The following is a 23,078-nucleotide window of genomic DNA, read 5'->3' as shown; positions in this document are numbered from 1 at the left end:
CCAGGGGTCCATCATTACGCACACCTGGCACTCATCATTACGGGCACATGTTAATCATTATGATTCACACCTGGACTTCATTACCTTCATAATTTCCTCACCTTTATGTCACTCTCTTATGTTCACTCACCAGATGGTATTATTCTTGTGTACGGTGTGTAGCCACATGGAATTGTCTCGTTGTTTATTTAAATGGTTCACATGCTTCCTACTTCCCGACTCACAGCTCCATTATTACAGAATACCAACTCCAACTATGGCAGCAGCAGGAAAGTTGGATATCTCTCAGACGGTCGAAGAACAAGGGTACCATCTCCGTCAACACCATGACCAGCTGGCTCAACTGGGGACGGCCATGGAAGAGGTTCTCCGCAGTCTGCAGCATCTAAAAAAAAAACACGAGACGTTGCAGCCCAGCAGTGGAGGATACTCTAGAGTCAGTTTACCCAGTGAGCCTGGAGCAGTGGAGGATACTCTAGAGTCAGTTTACCCAGTGAGCCTGGAGCAGTGGAGGATACTCTAGAGTCAGTTTACCCAGTGAGCCTGGAGCAGTGGAGGATACTCTAGAGTCAGTTTACCCAGTGAGCCTGGAGCAGTGGAGGATACTGTAGAGTCAGTTTACCCAGTGAGCCTGGAGCAGTGGAGGATACTCTAGAGTCAGTTTACCCAGTGAGCCTGGAGCAGTGGAGGATACTGTAGAGTCAGTTTACCCAGTGAGCCTGGAGCAGTGGAGGATACTCTAGAGTCAGTTTACCCAGTGAGCCTGGAGCAGTGGAGGATACTGTAGAGTCAGTTTACCCAGTGAGCCTGGAGCAGTGGAGGATACTGTAGAGTCAGTTTACCCAGTGAGCCTGGAGCAGTGGAGGATACTCTAGAGTCAGTTTACCCAGTGAGCCTGGAGCAGTGGAGGATACTGTAGAGTCAGTTTACCCAGTGAGCCTGGAGCAGTGGAGGATACTGTAGAGTCAGTTTACCCAGTGAGCCTGGAGCAGTGGAGGATACTGTAGAGTCAGTTTACCCAGTGAGCCTGGAGCAGTGGAGGATACTCTAGAGTCAGTTTACCCAGTGAGCCTGGAGCAGTGGAGGATACTGTAGAGTCAGTTTACCCAGTGAGCCTGGAGCAGTGGAGGATACTGTAGAGTCAGTTTACCCAGTGAGCCTGGAGCAGTGGAGGATACTGTAGAGTCAGTTTACCCAGTGAGCCTGGAGCAGTGGAGGATACTCTAGAGTCAGTTTACCCAGTGAGCCTGGAGCAGTGGAGGATACTGTAGAGTCAGTTTACCCAGTGAGCCTGGAGCAGTGGAGGATACTGTAGAGTCAGTTTACCCAGTGAGCCTGGAGCAGTGGAGGATACTGTAGAGTCAGTTTACCCAGTGAGCCTGGAGCAGTGGAGGATACTCTAGAGTCAGTTTACCCAGTGAGCCTGGAGCAGTGGAGGATACTGTAGAGTCAGTTTACCCAGTGAGCCTGGAGCAGTGGAGGATACTGTAGAGTCAGTTTACCCAGTGAGCCTGGAGCAGTGGAGGATACTGTAGAGTCAGTTTACCCAGTGAGCCTGGAGCAGTGGAGGATACTCTAGAGTCAGTTTACCCAGTGAGCCTGGAGCAGTGGAGGATACTCTAGAGTCAGTTTACCCAGTGAGCCTGGAGCAGTGGAGGATACTGTAGAGTCAGTTTACCCAGTGAGCCTGGAGCAGTGGAGGATACTGTAGAGTCAGTTTACCCAGTGAGCCTGGAGCAGTGGAGGATACTGTAGAGTCAGTTTACCCAGTGAGCCTGGAGCAGTGGAGGATACTCTAGAGTCAGTTTACCCAGTGAGCCTGGAGCAGTGGAGGATACTGTAGAGTCAGTTTACCCAGTGAGCCTGGAGCAGTGGAGGATACTGTAGAGTCAGTTTACCCAGTGAGCCTGGAGCAGTGGAGGATACTGTAGAGTCAGTTTACCCAGTGAGCCTGGAGCAGTGGAGGATACTGTAGAGTCAGTTTACCCAGTGAGCCTGGAGCAGTGGAGGATACTGTAGAGTCAGTTTACCCAGTGAGCCTGGAGCAGTGAACGATACTCTAGAGTCAGTTTACCCAGTGAGCCTGGAGCAGTGGAGGATACTGTAGAGTCAGTTTACCCAGTGAGCCTGGAGCAGTGGAGGAAACTGTAGAGTCAGTTTACCCAGTGAGCCTGGAGCAGTGGAGGATACTGTAGAGTCAGTTTACCCAGTGAGCCTGGAGCAGTGGAGGATACTGTAGAGTCAGTTTACCCAGTGAGCCTGGAGCAGTGGAGGATACTGTAGAGTCAGTTTACCCAGTGAGCCTGGAGCAGTGGAGGATACTGTAGAGTCAGTTTACCCAGTGAGCCTGGAGCAGTGGAGGATACTGTAGAGTCAGTTTACCCAGTGAGCCTGGAGCAGTGGAGGATACTCTAGAGTCAGTTTACCCAGTGAGCCTGGAGCAGTGGAGGATACTCTAGAGTCAGTTTACCCAGTGAGCCTGGAGCAGTGGAGGATACTGTAGAGTCAGTTTACCCAGTGAGCCTGGAGCAGTGGAGGATACTGTAGAGTCAGTTTACCCAGTGAGCCTGGAGCAGTGGAGGATACTCTAGAGTCAGTTTACCCAGTGAGCCTGGAGCAGTGGAGGATACTCTAGAGTCAGTTTACCCAGTGAGCCTGGAGCAGTGGAGGATACTCTAGAGTCAGTTTACCCAGTGAGCCTGAAGCAGTGGAGGATACTGTAGAGTCAGTTTACCCAGTGAGCCTGGAGCAGTGGAGGATACTGTAGAGTCAGTTTACCCAGTGAGCCAGCGGAACGGCCCATTCAGTAACCCGCTCAGGTCAGCGATGCCCGTCTGTCCCTCCCGAAGTACGCCGGTACACCATCCAAATGCTGTGGCTTCCTCCTTCAGTGCTCCCTCTTCTTCACATCAGTTGGGAGCTCCCAACACAGAGAGGTCTAAGGTTGCCATGGTTATTTCTCTGCTGACCGGGCAAGCATTGGAATGACCTACGGCCGTCTGGGAGAGACGAGAGGAGGAACTAGATTCTTATGAGGGGTTCATGGCTCTGTTTAAATGCATTTTCGATCAACACACGGAGGGCAGGGAGATAAGTGTCTGCTTCAGCTACAGCAGGGGAATCAGACGGCTGCTGAGTATGCGCTCACCTCCTGGACAGTAGCAGCTTCCAGTGAATGGAATGAGCCGGCGCTTATTTAGAAGAGGTCTGCGCAAGGAGGTCCAGAAGGAACTGGCCCGTCGGGACTACAACCTCACGCTGGACGCACTTTTTGCGATGGCCATCTGTCTGGATAACCTTCTCCAGGAGTGTCGGCATTCTCATCGCTTCTCTCCCTCGGGATCAGAGCCTGAACCCGTGGAGGTAGAGGTCACACCTTTCCACGGCAGAAAGACAGACGGATACAGCTGGGGCTATGTCTATACTGTGGGCAAGGAGGGCACAAGCTCCAGCGGTGTCCAATATTACAGAATCCGGGATCCATTAGAGCAAAGGAACGGTCACTTGATGTTCCATCCCCTGGACCAGGAGTAAGTATTCCGGATTCAGCTCTTCCTGCTAGACTCACTGTGGCTGACTGTCCCTAATGTACTGTGTCTTTAGCTTTAGTGGATTCCGGCGCCACAGGGAACTTTATGGACCAGAACTTTGCCTCATCCCTCAACATTACCATATACCCGCTCTCCTTTTCCGGTTCAAGGTCTCGATTGTTGGCCATTAGGATCTGGAACCATCACACACATCACTCAACCTGAAGCTGGTTGAGAGAATGCCAAGAGTGTGCGAAGCTGTCATCAAGGCAAAGGGTGGCTACTTTGAAGAATCTCAAATATAAAATATATATATTTTTGGTTACTACATGATTCCATATGTTATTTCATAGTTTCGATGTCTTCACTATTATTCCACAATGTAAAAAATAAAGAAAAACCCTTGAATGAGTAGGTGTCCAAACTTTTGACTGGTACAGTGTATATATGCATTGATTCTTGAAGAATATAACTTATAAATGCCTCATGATCTTAATTCAACTGTCACACTCCATGAGAACCCCCCCCCCCAAAAAAAAAAGATAAGCTTGTTTTTCTCCAATGTTTGTAAACATTGCAAATGTAAATAAACACTGTATAGCCTCATACCATGGATTTTTCCTTTAAACGACTGCATATTATCAAGATATAAAACTGTCACCAACAAAAAGGTAAACAATAGGCCTATAGCAAATGCAGCATATAGCATTCATTTTTCACATGTAAAAAGCACTTTCAGTAGCGCTCAATGCATGCCATTCCATGAGCACAGCATGCATTTTTCAACTAGAATCAATGAGACCAATCAGTCCTCCATGATAACAGAGTAGGGCTGGCTAATAAGTCCTTAGTTTTGGGGTTAGCTCAGGTGAAACAATTTGGCTAATCTATACTTCCAAATTTCCAAGTCCAATACTTGGGGCTCCCGAGTCGTGCAATAGTCTAAGACACTGCATCTCCATGCAAGAGGTGTCACTGCAGTACCTGGTTCAAATCCAGGCTGCATCACATCCGGCTGTGATTGGGAGTCCCATAGAGCACTGCATAATTGGCCCAGCAGTCATTGTAAATAAGAATTTGTTCTTAACTGACTTGCCTAGTTAAATAAAGGTAAAAAAAATATAATTGAAGATCAAAGTGTATAACATTTATTGGAATTCTGAAAGACTTTGGTTTTAAATGTAAAGATATAATTGAATCGTATTATTATATGTACTGTCAAGTTTAAGTTGGAAGTTTACATACACATTGGTTGAAGTCATTAAAACTTGTTTTTCAAACACTCCACAAATTTCTTGTTCGCAAACTATAGTTTTGGCAAGTCGGTTAGGACATCTACTTTGTGCATGACACAAGTCATTTTTCCAACAAACAGATTTTTTCACTTATAATTCACTGTATCATAATTCCAGTGGGTCAGAAGTTTACATACAGGCTAATATAGGCTAATTAACATCATTTGAGTCAATTGGAGGTGTACCTGTGGATGTATTTCAAGGCCTACATTCAAACTCAGTGCCTCTTTGCTTGACATCATGGGAAAATCAAAAGAATTGTCGACCTCCACAAGTCTGGTTCATCCTTGGGAGCAATTTCCAAACGCCTGAAGGTACCACGTTCATCTGTACAAACAATAGCATGCAAGTATAAACACCATGGGACCACGTAGCTGTCAAACCGCTCAGGAAGGAGACGCGTTCTGTCTTCTAGAGATGAATGTACTTTGGTGCGAAAAGTGCACATCAATCCCAGGTACAAAAGTATCTATATCCACAGTAAAACGAGTCCTATATTGACATAACCTGAAAGGCTGCTCAGCAAGGAGGAAGCCACTGCTCCAAAACTGCCATAAAAAGCCAGACTACAGTTTGCAACTCCACATGGGGACAAAGATCGTACCTTTTGGAGAAATGTCCTCTGGTCTGATGAAACAAAAATAGAACTGTTTGGCCATAATGACCATCGTTATGTTTGGAGGAAAAAGGGGGAGGCTTGCAAGCCGAACACCACCATCCCAACCGTGAAGCACGGCGGTGGCAGTATCATGTTGTGGGGGTGCTTTGCTGCAGGAGGAAACGGTGCACTTCACAAAATAGATGGCATCATGAGGGCGGAAAATTAGGTGGATATATTGAAGCAACATCTCAAGACATCAGTCAGGACGTTAAAGCTTGGTCGCAAATGGGTCTTCCAAATGGACAATGACCCCAAGCATACTTCTAAAGTTGTGTATTGGAGTGGCCATCACAAAGCCCTGACCTCAATCCTGTAGAACATTTGTGGGCAGAACTGGAAAATCGTGTGCGAGCAAGGAGGCCTACAAACCTGACTCAGTTACACCAGCTCTGTCAGGAGGAATGGGTCAAAATTCACCCAACTTATTGTGGGAAGCTTGTGGAAGGCTACCCCAAACATTTGACCCAAATGTAAAGGCAATTTAAAGGCAATGCTACCAAATACTAATTGAGTGTATGTAAACTTCTGACCCACTGGGAATGTGATGAAAGAAATAAAAGATGAAATAAATCACTCTCTACTATTATTCTGACATTTCACATTCTTAAAATAAAGTGGTGATCCTAACTGACCTAAGACAGGGAATTTTTACTAGGATTAAATGTCAGGAATTGTGAAAAACTGAGTTTAAATGTACTTGGCTAAGGTGTATGTAAACTTCCGACTTCAACTGTCGTCGAAAGTGATGGGTTAGAAGAAGCCTACATAACCAACCCATAAAGTAAAATGTAACATCCATATATGGCCAACTATGTTAACTTGAACATTGATCGATCCTGAAATAGATGTTGTTCAATTGGTAACATACATTTTGTCTTCTTCTAATGCCTCCTAAAGGGGAAAGTCGGGTCCTTGGTCACCTCCCTGACCAAGGCACTTCTCCCCCGATTGCTCAGTTTGTCCGGGCAACTTCTTCCATTTAAGAATGATGGAGGCCACTGTGTTCTTGTAGACCGTCAATGCTGCAGAAATGTTTTGGTACTCTTCCCCAGATCTCTGCCTCGACACATCCTGTCTCAGAGCTCTACAGACAATTCCTTCAACCTCATAGCTTGGTTTTTGCTCTGACATGCACTGTCAACTGTGGAACTTTATATAGACAGGTGTGTGCCTTTCCAAATCATGTCCAATCAATTTAATTTACCACAGGTGGACTACAATCAAGTTGTAGAAACATCTCAAGGATGATCTATGGAAACATGATGCACCTGAGCTCTATTTGTAGTCTCATCGCTAAGGGTCTGAATACTTGTGTAAATAAGGTAATTTAAAAAAATATTTTTATACATTTGCAAAAACTTTTAAAAACCTGTTTTGCTTTGTCATCATGGGGATTTGTGTGTAGATTGATTATGAAAAACATATATTTAATCGATTTTAGAATAAGGCTGTAACATAACAAAATGTGGAAAACGTCAACAGGTCTGAACACTTTCCGAATACACTGTATATCAAAGGTTGTTTTACTCTCCCTATGCATAACACAGTGTCGAATGTCACATTTAGCCTGCTGGGATATTGGGATACTGGGATATTGAGAAAAGACCAACAACTAATCAACATTCAGGCAGCCTTCTTTTGCCCTAAGTTGTCTGTGTGATGCCAAACACCGAGGTAACTGGCAATCAATTACAGCTGAATTTCCCCCTAGGTTTTAAGACCTGAATTATTTAAACATTGTAGATGATGTCTCTAAGGCTGTCAAATGCAGTCAATTAAATCGAATTGATGTTTTATTGACAATTATTTATTGTATGTCACTGTGTGCTTCGTCTACTGGAAGGAACGGATAACCTCACTCAATTGTGAGAGCTGTGTGTGTGTAAGTGTGCGTGCGTGCATGCGTGTGAGTGCGGCATTCATTTTCATGGTCCTTCGAGCTGGATAGAAACAATTGTTTCTGAGTTAAAGATATGACCTGTAGAAAACATTATGGGAATCTCCTGTTGACAACAAATATGGCGACGTGTCATCCCAAGGAATTCATCTGAAAATGAAAGCCTCTTCTAATGCATTTAAATGGTTTTCTGTTAGACAGAACACATTTAGCCTTTTTTCAAAGGCGTTATGTCGTCCGTCCCCCCCCCCAAAACCACTGTGCAATACAGGTACCTTGGATTCCCTTCTATGTATAAAGCATCTCTCTAAAGTTTAATCAATGTTCTATTACTTGGTGAGACTTTTGGGTAATCAGTCAATAAAATGAAAGGGTTTTAGTAACCTGCTATGAACTAACTCCAACATCCGTTATTGTCCCCGTGTGACTTTTGTCGTCTTCTCTGACCTAATGGCATTTAATGTAATCTACTGATGTCAAAGCGACCAATATCATTCAATGAAGGACATCTTTAATTTTCGCACCTCTGATCTCTCTCACCGATTCTCTCAGTTTTCCATTTTGCACAACAAGTGTTTTCAATTGTCTCTGTTCAGGAATAAATACCTTCTCAGCATGAGAGATTTCTTCCTTAGCTTGCTATGGATTCATATCTCTGAATGCAATCTGTTTCCCAATAACTGCAAAAACACAGTAGATAGTTCAATAACAGACACAAGAGGTATATTGAATTCCTTTTATGGAGTACTAATCAAAAGGAAAACAACAATGAAGATTTCAGACATTCTTGCATCGGATATTCTTCAATTAATACCGTGTTGAAGCAGAACGAACTGTGGATGTGGTGTTTTCAAGCTGAACATTCAGCATTTCTGATTGACTATGTTTATATGAGGCTCCTCATGGTTCCGAGACACAGACAGCTGTGACACAGAAAGACTGAAAAACATGAAAGGGAGTTTGGTAACCTGCATCTTTCGTCATCGCCATGTTTTCTTATGGCTACTCCAAAGGGAACAATAGACCTATTCAGAAGTGTCTCCATGTTCTTTCCCCTGTGTGCGATGATTAAAGTCTTCCCCTGACTCCTTTGCCCTGCTCCTATAAAATGCCTCTACTGCAGTCCAATCCCAAACATACTGTACATCCTGTATGTTGGTAAATTCCACCTCAACAATTGATGTCTGTAGGGCCTTTGTCACAAAAGTGGAAAAAAGAATACAAACATCAAAAGTTTCAGAGGCTCTCTCAAACCAACTATGAGGATATAGCAGGCTATATGCAGGAGGAATACTCTGAGGACATAGCAGGCTACATGAAGGAGGAATACTCTGAGGATATAGCAGGCTACATGAAAGAGGAATACTCTGAGGACATAGCAGGCTACATGCAGGAGGAATACTCTGAGGACATAGCAGGCAACATGAAGGAGGAATACTCTGAGGACATAGCAGGCTACATGCAGGAGGAATACTCTGAGGACATAGGAGGCTACATGCAGGAGGAATACTCTGAGGACATAGCAGGCTACATGCAGGAGGAATACTCTGAGGACATAGCAGGCTACATTGAGGATATAGCAGGCTACATGCAGGAGGAATACTCTGAGGACATAGTACATGCAGGAGAAGTACTCTTTGTGACTCCAAAATCAGTGTTTTTTTAGGTGTGGAAATGTTTGGGGTAGGATACTACAGATTAACAGACAGATTGGAAAGATTTCTATGATTTTTCATACTTTTGTGTTAGGATTCTGTTATGTTGGTTAGTAGCACTGACTGAGGTGGAATGAATACGGTACACAAAAATTGGATGTACATTTCAAAATGTTGCTGTAGTACATTCCCTTAACACAAGCCCCTTTTCAGATATGTTTGGGTTGGATTTGGTCGTCCTCCACTCCCTACGGACCTCTCTATTGTGCATCCCCCAAAAAGAGTTTTGTGCTGCAACACAGCAGGTTTTATCTTGGTGAGAAATAGAGAGGAAGAAGGTAGTCTCAGGAGGGCTCTGTGTGAAACAGATAATCAGGAGAGAAGAAGACGATCCATTGAGTTTTGGTAAAAAGCTGAAGGAGGGCCTGGAGAAATGGAACCACTCTCAAATTCATAAACAGAGTTATGGATGCAAGGACTGACCATCCATAATATAGAATTATAGTTTTAACCATGTTTTGAGGCTGTACAGTGTTTGTTTATATTTACTTTGTTTGCAAACATTGTGATAAAACAAGCTTATATTTTGGGTTCTATCACGACTTCCGCCCGAAGTCGGCTCCCCTCCTTGTTCGGGCGGTGTTCGGCGGTCAAAGTCACAGGCCTTCTAGCCATCGCCCCTCCATTTTTCATTGTTCCATTTGTTTTGTCTTGTTCCCCGCACACCTGGTTTACATTCCCTAATCAACTGCATATATATATATATATTCCTCTGTTCCCCCCCATGTCTTTGTGTGGGATTATTTTGTTAAGTGTTTTGTATTGACGCGCCTTTTCCCCCGGGGTACTATGTTTCAACCCGGAGTATGTTTAATTGTTATACATTTTTGCTTATTTGTGACTTTGTTGCGCTTTGCACTTTTGCCTTTGGCTGGAGGTTTGTTGGACACGGTTGCGTCCGTCTGTTGTTTGCTTCTGCCGAATAAAGTGTGCGACTGATCACAACTCTCTGCTCTCCTGCACCTGACTTCAACACCAGTAGATCACAACTCTCTGCTCTCCTACACCTGACTTCTACACCAGTAGATCACAACTCTCTGCTCTCCTGCACCTGAATTCTACACCAGTAGATCACAACTCTCTGCTCTCCTGCACCTGACTTCTACACCAGTAGATCACAACTCTCTGCTCTCCTGCACCTGACTTCAACACCAGTAGATCACAACTCTCTGCTCTCCTGCACCTGACTTCTACACCAGTAGATCACAACTCTCTGCTCTCCTGCACCTGACTTCTATACCAGTAGATCACAACTCTCTGCTCTCCTGCACCTGACTTCAACACCAGTAGAGCACAACTCTCTGCTCTCCTACACCTGACTTCTATACCAGTAGATCACAACTCTCTGCTCTCCTGCACCTGACTTCTACACCAGTAGATCACAACTCTCTGCTCTCCTGCACCTGACTTCTACACCAGTAGAGCACAACACTCTGCTCTCCTGCACCTGACCTCTACACCAGTAGATCACAACTCTCTGCTCTCCTACACCTGACTTCTACACCAGTAGAGCACAACTCTCTGCTCTCCTACACCTGACTTCTATACCAGTAGATCACAACTCTCTGCTCTCCTGCACCTGACTTCTACACCAGTAGATCACAACTCTCTGCTCTCCTGCACCTGACTTCTACACCAGTAGATCACAACTCTCTGCTCTCCTGCACCTGACTTCTATACCAGTAGATCACAACTCTCTGCTCTCCTGCACCTGACTTCAACACCAGTAGCGCATATGCTGACAGGTTCTGATGGGGTATGACAGTTAAACTATGCTCATGAGAAAATGTGTAAGTTATTTTTTTCAAAAATCAAGGGGTACATATTAATTTACGCGTCCAAAAATGGATGTAGCAGCTGCAGATGTCCCCTTCCAACTACTGTGTGTGGTGGGTACGTTTGTGTGTTTTTGGCTGTGGTCCACCACAACAGCATCCATATGGAAGAGATGAGAATATAATGTTCCTATCTGAGTTTGGGTTTGTTTGTTTATTTATTAATTTATTAATCCAACTCGGTGAAATGCAGGAGGTGTGATACCAGAGAGAATGTAGTTAAAATAAACCTGAGTTTTCTTTTGCTCTGCCTCTTCTCTCCTGGAGTCTTGTAATGGTAGTAATAGTCTGTCTTCATTCTCATCATGTAACCCCACTCTCCCAGACACTCCCTCTGGACGTGAGTGGCATTTAAGCTCTGTAGAAACGGATGGGATCCGAAGAACTGAAATGACTGCCGAGATGCTGCAGTGAGGCAGCCAATGGCTCTGTGTCTGGGGAGAACTCATGTCGCTATTGGACAGTCATCTGATTAGCTCATCCTTTGCGCCTCGCTCCAACCTCATCCACCTCTCCCAAAACACTGTCTTCCAGGCAGTGTGATCAAACATGCACTGATTACCTCTATTCTCCTCAGATGACTGAACATGTACCCAGGGTGAACAGACACAGTTTGATGCTGTTTTACTGGGGGTCAAACTGATACATTGTTAGGAACAGAGGCTGCGTTTAGACAGGCAATCCAATTCTGATATTTTTTCAGTAATTGGTCTTTTGACCAATCAGATCAGCTCTGAAAACGATCTGATGTGATTGGTCAAAAGATCAATGTGGGGGGAAAAATCTGAATTTGGCTGCCTGTCTAAACCCAGCCTTCATGGTCTGTTTCTTTTTCCCTAATTGGTTTCTCCTGCAGTCGCACCGTTGTGCACACAAGCCAAACACAGTCAGAAGAAACATTAAAAAGGTCCCTAGGTCTTTGTTCCCAACTTCACATACTACATCGGAGTCCTAAGGACTCCCTAATGACAGAACTTAGCTCCGTACACAGACAGTTGCGTCAGACCATCCATTCCTCCACCGAAGTCACTCAAATGTGATTGCAAATACTGCCTCTGAAGGAAGCTTTAGCTTTTTACCATGCCTCTCTTTTCTCCCAGCAGACCTAGTGGCAGTAATATATGTGCATTACTCATAGAGCCGTTACATTAAGTAATATTGAATGTGCCAATGTGCAAAGCTACTTTGACTTCTCGCCGGCTAATTCACCTTCAAGGGAGATTGAGTTTTTCCCTAATAAGAGAGCACTAGAGAAGCGGGGCAAAAAGACTGAGGGGTCTGGAAAGGGGTGTTTTACTAAGGAATCATGAATACAATTCTGAGCTAGTCACACATTCTTATGGCTCTGTGAGCACTTCAAGTCCCTGTGGAAGACTGGGAAAATATATCTCTCCAATTTGGCTGGGGTGTATTGCATTTTGCAAAGAGGTATTTCAACCAAATTACAATACAATATCACCTTATCTTATGGATATCTTATTCATATCCTTCCTCAATCTAAGCAGTCTTACTATTTTAGTCAACATATCAAATTGTGACTTTGTTAGTCAAAACATTGGTGCATACAGTGCCTTTGGAAAGTATTCAGACCCCATCCCTTTTTCCACATTTTGTTACGTTACAGCCTTATTCTAAAATGGAGTAAATAAATGTTTTGCCTCATCAATCAACACACAATACCCCATAATGAAAAAGTAAGTATTCAGACCATTTGCTATGAGACTCGAAATTGAGCTTGGGTCCATCCTGTTTCCATTGATCCTCCTTGAGACGTTTCTACAACTTGATTGGAGTCCACCTTCGGTAAATTCAATTGATTGGAGATGATTTGGAAAGGCACACACCTGCCTATAAGGTCCCACAGTTGACAGTGCATGTCAGAGCAAAAACCAAGCCATTAGGTGGAAGGAATTGTCTGTAGAGCTCCGAGACGGGATTGTGTCAAGGCACAGATTGGGGAAGGGTACCAAAACATGTCTGCAGCATTGATAGTCCCCAAGAACACAGCGGCCTCCATTATTCTTAAATAGAATAAGTTTGGAACCACCAAGACTCTTCCTAGAGCTGGCCGCCCAGCCAAACTGAGCAATCGGAGGAGAAGGGCCTTGGTCAGGGAGGTGACCAAGAACCCAATGTTCACTCTGACAGAGCTCAAGAGTTCCTCTGTGGAGATGGGAGAACCTTCCAGAAGGACAACCATCTCTGCAGCCCTCCACCAAACAGGCCTTTATGGTAGAGTGGCCAGACAGAAGCCACTCCTCAGTAAAAGGCACATGACCGCCCGCTTGGAGTTTGCCAAAAGGCACCTAAAGGACTCTCAGACCATAAGAAACAAGATTCTCTGGTCTGATGACACCAAGATTGAACTCTGGCCTGAATGCTAAGCATCAAGTTTGGAAGAAATCTGTCACCATCCCTATGGGGAAGCATGGTGGTGGCAACATCATGCTGTGGGGATGTTTTTGAGGAGCAAGGACTGAGACGAGTCAGAGATCCTGGATGAAAACCTTCTCCAGAGCGCTCAGGACCTCAGACTGGGGTGAAGGTTCACCTTCCAAAAGGACAACGACCATAAGAGCACAGCCAAGACAACGCAGTAGTGGCATCGGGACAAATCTCTGAATGTCCTTGAATGGCCCAAACAAAGCCCGACTTGAACCCGATCTAACATCTCTGGAGAGACCTGAAAATAGCTGTGCATCGAGGCTCCCCATCCAACCTGACAGAGCTTGAAGAATGTGAGAAACTCCCCAAATACAGGTGTGCCAAGCTTGTAGCGCCATACCCAAGAAGGTGCAAGGCTGTAATCATTGCCAAAGGTGCTTTCACAAATTACTGAGTTAAGGGTCTGAATACTTATGTTTTTTAAATTTTTTTAAATAAAAACTTGTTTTTGCTTTGTCATTATGGGGTATTGTGTGTAGATTGATGAGGGAAAAAACTACTGAATTATTTTAAGAATAAGGCTGTAACATAACAAAATGGGGGAAAGTCAAGGGGTCTGAATACTTTCTGAATGGACTCTAGTAACTAGCGACTTGACTTTTTTTCCAGCCAGGTGGACGGTCCAGTGAGTGTCACCTCTAATCCATGCCAGCCAGGTCTGTTGTGACTCCCCGGGACAGTTGGCCACTGGAGCGTGAATGCTGTGCCCACTTGAACGCCTTTCAGAGCCCAAGAGACGCCATCACATTTGTGCACTGAACCGCTGCCCGCTCGCCTGTGTGCCATAGAACTAGGGGGCCGAGTGTCGTCTGAGGTTCCAAGATTCTGTCAGCCTGCCACAGATCATCTAGACTCTAGAACAGCCCCCCCCCCCCCCCCCTTGCACATTCACCCTCTGAATGGCACACATACACAATCCATTTCTCAGGGATTAAAACGTTTTTTAACCTGTAACCCTCCTCTTCATCTAAACTGACTGTAGTGGATTTACCATGTGACATCAATAAGGGATCATAGCTTTCACCTGGATTCACCTGGTCGGTCTATGTCATGGAAAGAGAAAGTGTCCTTAATGTTTTGTACACGCCGTGTATGTCAAGTAAGTTCTTTGTAAATATCCTCTTCCCAGCTTGAATCATCTCACCCTAGCATGACTGCGTTACATTCAATTAGGTCCATTTTTATTTGTGAATGTTTCAATTGTGCAAGCTACAAACAGATAACAGTTTTAAGCACTATGTAACTATAGGTAACCACAGTGGTGGAAAAAGTACCCAATTGTCATACTTGAGTAAAAGTAAAGATACCTTAATAATGGCTCAAGTAAAGGTGAAAGTCACCAAGTAAAATATTAGTCTAGAAAGTCTAAAAGTATTTGGTTTTACATATCTAAGTTTTACATATACAGTGCCTTGCGAAAGTATTCGGCCCCCTTGAACTTAGCGACCTTTTGCCACATTTCAGGCTTCAAACATAAAGATATAAAACTGTATTTTTTTGTGAAGAATCAACAACAAGTGGGACACAATCATGAAGTGGAACGACATTTATTGAATATTTCACTTTTTTAACAACTTAAAAACTGAAAAATTGGGCGTGCAAAATTATTCAGCCCCTTTACTTTCAGTGCAGCAAACTCTCTCCAGAAGTTCAGTGAGGATCTCTGAATGATCCAATGTTGACCTAAATGACTAATGATGATAAATACAATCCACCTGTGTGTAATCAAGTCTCCGTATAAATGCACCTGCACTGTGATAGTCTCAGAGGTCCGTTAAAAGCGCAGAGAGCATCATGAAGAACAAGGAACACACCAGGCAGGTCCGAGATACTGTTGTGAAGAAGTTTAAAGCCGGATTTGGATACAAAAAGATTTCCCAAGCTTTAAACATCCCAAGGAGCACTGTGCAAGCGATAATATTGAAATGGAAGGAGTATCAGACCACTGCAAATCTACCAAGACCTGGCCGTCCCTCTAAACTTTCAGCTCATACAAGGAGAAGACTGATCAGAGATGCAGCCAAGAGGCCCATGATCACTCTGGATGAACTGCAGAGATCTACAGCTGAGGTGGGAGACTCTGTCCATAGGACAACAATCAGTCGTATATTGCACAAATCTGGCCTTTATGGAAGAGTGGCAAGAAGAAAGCCATTTCTTAAAGATATGCATAAAAAGTGTTGTTTAAAGTTTGCCACAAGCCACCTGGGAGACACACCAAACATGTGGAAGAAGGTGCTCTGGTCAGATGAAACCAAAATTGAACTTTTTGGCAACAATGCAAAACGTTATGTTTGGCGTAAAAGCAACACAGCTCGTCACCCTGAACACACCATCCCCACTGTCAAACATGGTGGTGGCAGCATCATGGTTTGGGCATGATTTTCTTCAGCAAGGACAGGGAAGATGGTTAAAATTGATGGGAAGATGGATGGAGCCAAATACAGGACCATTCTGGAAGAAAACCTGATGGAGTCTGCAAAAGACCTCAAAATCAAATCAAATCAAATCTTATTTGTCACATACACATGGTTAGCAGATGTTAATGCGAGTGTAGCGAAATGCTTGTGCTTCTAGTTCCGACAATGCAGTGATAACCAACAAGTAATCTAACTACCAATTCCAAAACTACTCTCTTATACACAGTGTAAGGGGATAAAGAATATGTACATAAGGATATATGAATGAGTGATGGTACAGAGCAGCATACAGTAGATGGTATCGAGTACAGTATATACATATGAGATGAGTATGTAGACAAAGTAAACAAAGTGGCATAGTTAAAGTGGCTAGTGATACATGTATTACATAAGGATGCAGTCGATGATGTAGAGTACAGTATATACGTATGCATATGAGATGAATAATGTAGGGTAAGTAACATTATATAAGGTAGCATTGTTTAAAGTGGCTAGTGATATATTTACATCATTTCCCATCAATTCCCATTATTAAAGTGGCTGGAGTTGGGTCAGTGTCAATGACAGTGTGTTGGCAACAGCCACTCAATGTTAGTGGTGGCTGTTTAACAGTCTGATGGCCTTGAGATAGAAGCTGTTTTTCAGTCTCTCGGTCCCAGCTTTGATGCACCTGTACTGACCTCGCCTTCTGGATGATAGCGGGGTGAACAGGCAGTGGTTCGGGTGGTTGATGTCCTTGATGATCTTTATGGCCTTCCTGTAACATCGGGTGGTGTAGGTGTCCTGGAGGGCAGGTAGTTTGCCCCCGGTGATGCGTTGTGCAGACCTCACTACCCTCTGGAGAGCCTTACGGTTGAGGGCGGAGCAGTTGCCGTACCAGGCGGTGATACAGCCCGCCAGGATGCTCTCGATTGTGCATCTGTAGAAGTTTGTGAGTGCTTTTGGTGACAAGCCGAATTTCTTCAGCCTCCTGAGGTTGAAGAGGCGCTGCTGCGCCTTCTTCACGACGCTGTCAGTGTGAGTGGACCAATTCAGTTTGTCTGTGATGTGTATGCCGAGGAACTTAAAACTTGCTACCCTCTCCACTACTGTTCCATCGATGTGGATAGGGGGGTGTTCCCTCTGCTGTTTCCTGAAGTCCACAATCATCTCCTTAGTTTTGTTGACGTTGAGTGTGAGGTTACTTTCCTGACACCACACTCCGAGGGCCCTCACCTCCTCCCTGTAGGCCGTCTCGTCGTTGTTGGTAATCAAGCCTACCACTGTTGTGTCGTCCGCAAACTTGATGATTGAGTTGGAGGCGTGCGTGGCCACGCAGTCGTGGGTGAACAGGGAGTACAGGAGAGGGCTCAGAACGCACCCTTGACCTGAGACTGGGACGGAGATTTGTCTTCCAACAAGACAATGATCCAAAACATAAAGCAAAATCTACAATGGAATGGTTCAAAAATAAACATATCCAGGTGTTAGAATGGCCAAGTCAAAGTCCAGACCTGAATCCAATCGAGAATCTGTGGAAAGAACTGAAAACTGCTGTTCACAAATGCTCTCCATCCAACCTCACTGAGCTTGAGCTGTTTTGCAAGGAGGAATGGGAAAAAATGTCAGTCTCTCGATGTGCAAAACTGATAGAGACATACCCCAAGCGACTTACAGCTGTAATCGCAGCAAAAGGTGGCGCTACAAAGTATTAACTTAAGGGGGCTGAATAATTTTGCACGCCCAATTTTTCAGTTTTTGATTTGTTAAAAAAGTTTGAAATATCCAATAAATGTCGTTCCACTTCATGATTGTGTCCCACTTGTTGTTGATTCTTCACAAAAAAATACAGCTTTATATCTTTATGTTTGAAGCCTGAAATGTGGCAAAAGGTCGCAAAGTTCAAGGGGGCCGAATACTTTCGCAAGGCACTGTATAAATGTAAATAGCTAAAATATACTTAAGTATCAAAAGGAAAAGTATAAATCATTTCAAATTCCTTATATTAAGCAAACCAGAAGGCACCATTTTCTTGTTTTTTAAATTTATGGATAGCCAGGGCCACACTCCAACACTCAGACATAATTTACAAATGATGCATGTGTGTTTTGTGAGTCTGCCAGATAAGAGTCAGTGGGGATGTTCTCTTGATAAGTGCGTGAATTGGATCATTTTCCTGTCCTGCTATGCATTCAAAATGTAATGAGTACTTTTCGGTGTCAGGAAAAATATATGGAGTAAAAAGTACATCATTTTCTTTAGGAATGTAGTGAAGTAAAAGTAAAAGTAGTCAAAATATAAATAGTCAAGTGAAGTATAGATACTCCAAAAAACGACTTTAGTACGTTTAAGTATTTTTACACCACTGGGTAACCACTCTGTAGTTTCAATGTAGCCTACCTGCCTATGTAATTACTATGTAAGTATATATGTTTTTCCCCCGGTTCATTGTAAAGTGGGACCAACTTTTCCCCCAAAAAACACGTACCAGATTTCAGAGTTTATTTATCAACTGGAAATCTTACCATCTGCCAAAGAGAGGAACAGTGAACAGGAACCTGAATGTGAGAAATTCGTGACTGTTTTTTTGAACAGCTAGACACTTCTCAGAAACAGACGTCCACAAGCTCCATCGGCTTAGTCGTCCTTATTATTAAAATGCTCCAACTCTCATCCGAGAGTGAGCACTTCTCTTTTTATTAACAAGAAAATAGAGAAGGAGAGAGAGTTACTCTCCCCTCTTTGCAAATATGTCAGACAAAATGTGGTCTTATTTGATGAGGTACCATAAGGATATTTCTTCCTGTGACCTATGGAAATGCCTGCAGGAAGAACCGGCAGAGAAGCAAAATGGGTAGTTGGATGTCCGACTGTTTTGGTGCGTGCAGCTGGGCTATTGTTGAGGAGGTGTTTTTGTGAGCACAGCTTTACCTTTATTAAGTTTGACTGCGGTTTCACCTCCCCTGAGTAATAATGGTAAGCAATAATATAATCCAGTTTGTTTGGAGTAAGCCAGGCTTTGGTGTTCACTTTAACAAAGGGAGGTAATTGGCAGTTTCGTCACTGGAGGTTGATAAGTGCCCGAGTGAACATACATCACTCACACCTTGGGAGTCTGGCAGAATGGAGATGTGACTGAGCATTAGGCTCATTGGTCCCTTCAAGTCCTGCATTCATAAGAGCTACCTACACAAATGGTATAGAAATTCGGCTGAGTGCTCACAAAACACACTCGGGTACGCTGTACTCTATATTGGTGAAGGGTTAAATTGGATGAATATGAGCAGAACAGAGTCCAACAGTCCCTGGTGATTGTACCATTGTAGTGGCCATAGAATGCAACATAATCAACAGCTATTGTTATATTCTCATCACGGACATACAGTATATGGTACTGTCATCACTTCAGTGCTGAGCTGGGAGGCCTTACTATAGTTTGGAGAGGATTCTTGACTCAACTTTACTGGAGATAAAATAAACGTTTAAAAAACAATAACCTCAGAAAAGAGACGGAAAAACTCATGAGTCTTTCCTGATGTTCGTCATTCATTTGCGGCTCAAGAGCTTCCACCTCTCTTTCCCCAGGTCACCTTGTTGCCTCTCCTTAAATGACAAGCTCCTCGCTACAAACACCTGTCACATAATTTGATCCATGTTCTTATTGCTGAACTTACCATCGAATCATACTACAGTCACCTGAGCACTCAAAACCCTCGAAATCCATACATTGAATAAAAATAGTTAGAGCAGGTTTTCAATGTAATCCTTCAAGATTGATGTCAATGTTGAGTCACCCCTCCAAACAAGGTGCCATCTACCATATCTCCTGTATGGCCCTTATTATGCTAATGATGATTGCTCCAATTGTCAGTTTCGGGCCCCCTGAAAGCTCCAAAATGGCCGCCCTACAGTTTCCTTGATAGCTGTGGTTAACTCTGCCACTGTGTGCTCAGCGGCCCAGGGTTGGCTCTGCTCATTTGGGCACTGTCATTAGTTCACCCCGTGTGTCGTCTCTGTGGTGAAACCCAGAAGACCACAGTGACCCCAAGACGTGAAGAAGAAGACTCCTCTCTGCCACCATTTTAACAAGGACGAGGAAAAAAAAATACATCTGAGAGGGCAAACATTTAGTCCCCCTAGATAACACTGTTTGAGTTGGACCAGCTCTCCAGTAGCCAATTAAAATCTACAAGAAAAACATTGATGGTGATATATAGTTTGTTTACTAAACTTATGTTATATGAATGTAATGGTCCAGAAACCATTTTCACCACTGGCAATTTATTTAAATATATTCAAATATTATATTAGCACTCCACACCATGTTTAAAATTGATATTATTAATTATTCACTCCTCTTAGGGTCTGAGCTGTGTCTCAGTCATTACTTTTAATTAAGCCCAGCATCTGTAAACACTAAAGAGTTGCTAATCGAAAATCCACAACGCAGCCAAGCGCCAAAATGTAGCATATGCCAGGATTTCTTATGGATATGGTTCAAATGTGATGGATCTCACACTTCACGTATCCCATTTCTAAACAACTCTCCCACTATACAAAGTATTGGAAATGCTGCTTTCGCCTCCAGCTTTTGAACTAAGTAAGTGAATCCAGCCAGTGGACTGGATATTGATTGCAGTTACAGCTGAATGTGAGGGAGAACCTCGAGGTAGGTTAGAGGTGAAAACAGGCGGCGTGAAGTGGAGAAGTACATCGTCCCTCAAAGTCTGCATGTTACACCTTATGAATTCAGATGAGTATGTTTATGCTATTATACTATATGGTCAGCCAAACATGCAAGATGTACTCTTTTCCCTTTGTTGGCAGCAGTGGTCTGAGCAAAGCTCAGGCTAAGAGAAACTTTTGCAGTTTTAGAGCTAATTTACTGTAATTCTAAAGCTTTTTTATGGTTGATGACATATTCATTTTCTATCATTTTCTATCTGGGGGGCATGACCTCAGAGGAGACTCCAGTGGCTGTAGTCAAAACCAATTTATGTGTTTTTTATTTAACTAGGCAAGTCAGTTAATAATCTACAGATCGGTGTCCCACCCTCGGGACGGTTGAGCTAATGTGCGCTAATGTGATTAGCATGACGTTGTAAGTGACAAGAACATTTCCCAGAACATAGATATATCTTATATGAGCAGAAAGCTAAAATGCTTGTTAATCTAACTTCACTGTCCAATTTACAGTAGCTGTTACAGTGAAAACATACCATGCTATTGTTTGAAGAGAGTGCACAGTTATGTACTTGAAAATGTATATATTGACCAATTAGGCACATTTGGGCAGATTTGATACAACATTTTGAACATAAATACAATAGTTCATTGGATCAGTCTAAAACTTTGGACATACACTGCTGCCTTCTAGTGGCCAAAATCTAAACTGCACCTAGATTCTTAGGTCAGATAATGGCCTTTCTCTTGCATTTCAAAGATGATGGAACAAAAAAAAATATACAAAAATCTTTGTATTACCTTTTACCAGATCTAATGTCTTATAGTCTCCTACATTAACTTCACATTTCCACAAACTTCAAAGTGTTTCCTTTCAAATCGTATCAAGAATATGCATATCCTTGCTTCAGGTCCTGAGCTACAGCCAGTTAGATTTGGGTACGTCAATTTAGGCAAAAATTGAAAAAAGGGTCGGATAACAAATTCTTATTTACAATGACGGCCTACCCCGGCCAAACCCTAACCTGACTACACTGGGCCAATTGTGTGCCACCCTATGGAACTCCCAATCACGGCTGGTTATGATACAGCCTGGAATTGAAACAGGGTCTGTAGTGACGCCTCTAACCATGAGATGCAGTGCCTTAAGACCACTGCGCCACTCGGGAGCACCAACAATGAGTTAGCGTACCAAATCAAGTTGGATAAACAAGCTCACACTTGGAACAAACACACACACTCACTCTCCTTTAGCTCTCTTACATCCCACCTCGTATTTGCAGTAGTTTTAAAAGATTTATAGCGTGTAAAAACAAAACAAGGAATATGCTGTGTTGAAGGTTTGTGTTGAGGTTCATGCTTTTTGACTGTTGATAGCAGACTTCCTATTTGCGATGTGGCATGAGCTGGGAACTATGACAGCTATTGACCCAAACAATATGCCCTAAGCATTCTGGACAGGTAGCACATTTATTTGTTGAGGGTCACAGAACACACACACACACTCCTAGGAAGTTGCCGTGAAACTACAAGAGGAGGCTGACGAGCTTGAGATCAGAGGATATAGAAAAAAATATGAATCAACACGTCAAGCCACCTTGGTGTGGAAACGGTTATTGTGCCATGGCCTTTAACTGTGACAGCAAACATTTTCCCCTGGCGCTGACCTGATTACATCATCCCCACCCTACAGGTGGCCCTCCTCACTACAGGTGCCCCTCCTCACTACTGTTGTTGAGCCACAGGTGTTTACTGTGTCTTGACAGAAGCGTGGGAGAAAACCAACAGGCTTATTATCGTAATTGTAACCTGTTGCAAATGTCAATATTTCCAGGGTGAACAAGAGGAGTATTAAAATGACATTCATATTCATACACAATTACTTCGGAAAGTATTCAGACCCCTTCACGTTTTCCACATTTGGTACGTTACAGCCTTGTCCTAAAATTGATTAATAAATCAAATTAATAATAAATTGATTAATTAAATTTTAAAATCCTCAGCAATCTACACATAATACCCCATAATAAGAAACAGAAATACCTTATTTACATAAGTATTCAGACCCTTTGCTCTGAGAATCGAAATTGAGCTCAGGTGCATCCTTTTTCCATAGATCATCCTTGAGATGTTTCTACAACTTGATTGTAGTCCACCTGTGGTAAATTCAACTGATTGGACATGATTTGGAAAGGCACACAGCTGTCTATATAAGGTCCCACATTTCACGGTGCATGTCAGAGCAAAAACCAAGCGATGAGATTGAAAGAATTGTCCGTAGAGCTCCGAGACAGGATTGCCTTGAGGCAGAGATCTGGGGATGGGTACCAAAACATTTATGCAGCATTGAAGATCCCCAGGAACACAGTGGCCTCCATCACTCTTAAATTGAAGAAATTTGGAACCACCAAGACTCTTCCTATAGCTGGTCGTCCAGCCAAATTTAGCAATCGGAGGAGAAGGGCCTTGGTCAGGGAGGTGACCAAGAACCCGATGGTCACTCTGACAGAGCTCAAGAGTTCCTCTGTGGAGATGGGAGAAACTTCCAGAAGGACAGCCATCTTTGCAACAGTCCACAAGTCAGGCCTTTATGGTAGAGTGGCCAGACAGAAGCCACT

This window comes from Oncorhynchus nerka, linkage group LG18 (assembly GCF_034236695.1).
Source record: "Oncorhynchus nerka isolate Pitt River linkage group LG18, Oner_Uvic_2.0, whole genome shotgun sequence".
Lineage (NCBI taxonomy): Eukaryota > Metazoa > Chordata > Actinopteri > Salmoniformes > Salmonidae > Oncorhynchus > Oncorhynchus nerka.
The sequence above is the reverse complement of the archived record's forward strand: the minus strand, read 5'-3'. Positions refer to the sequence as shown.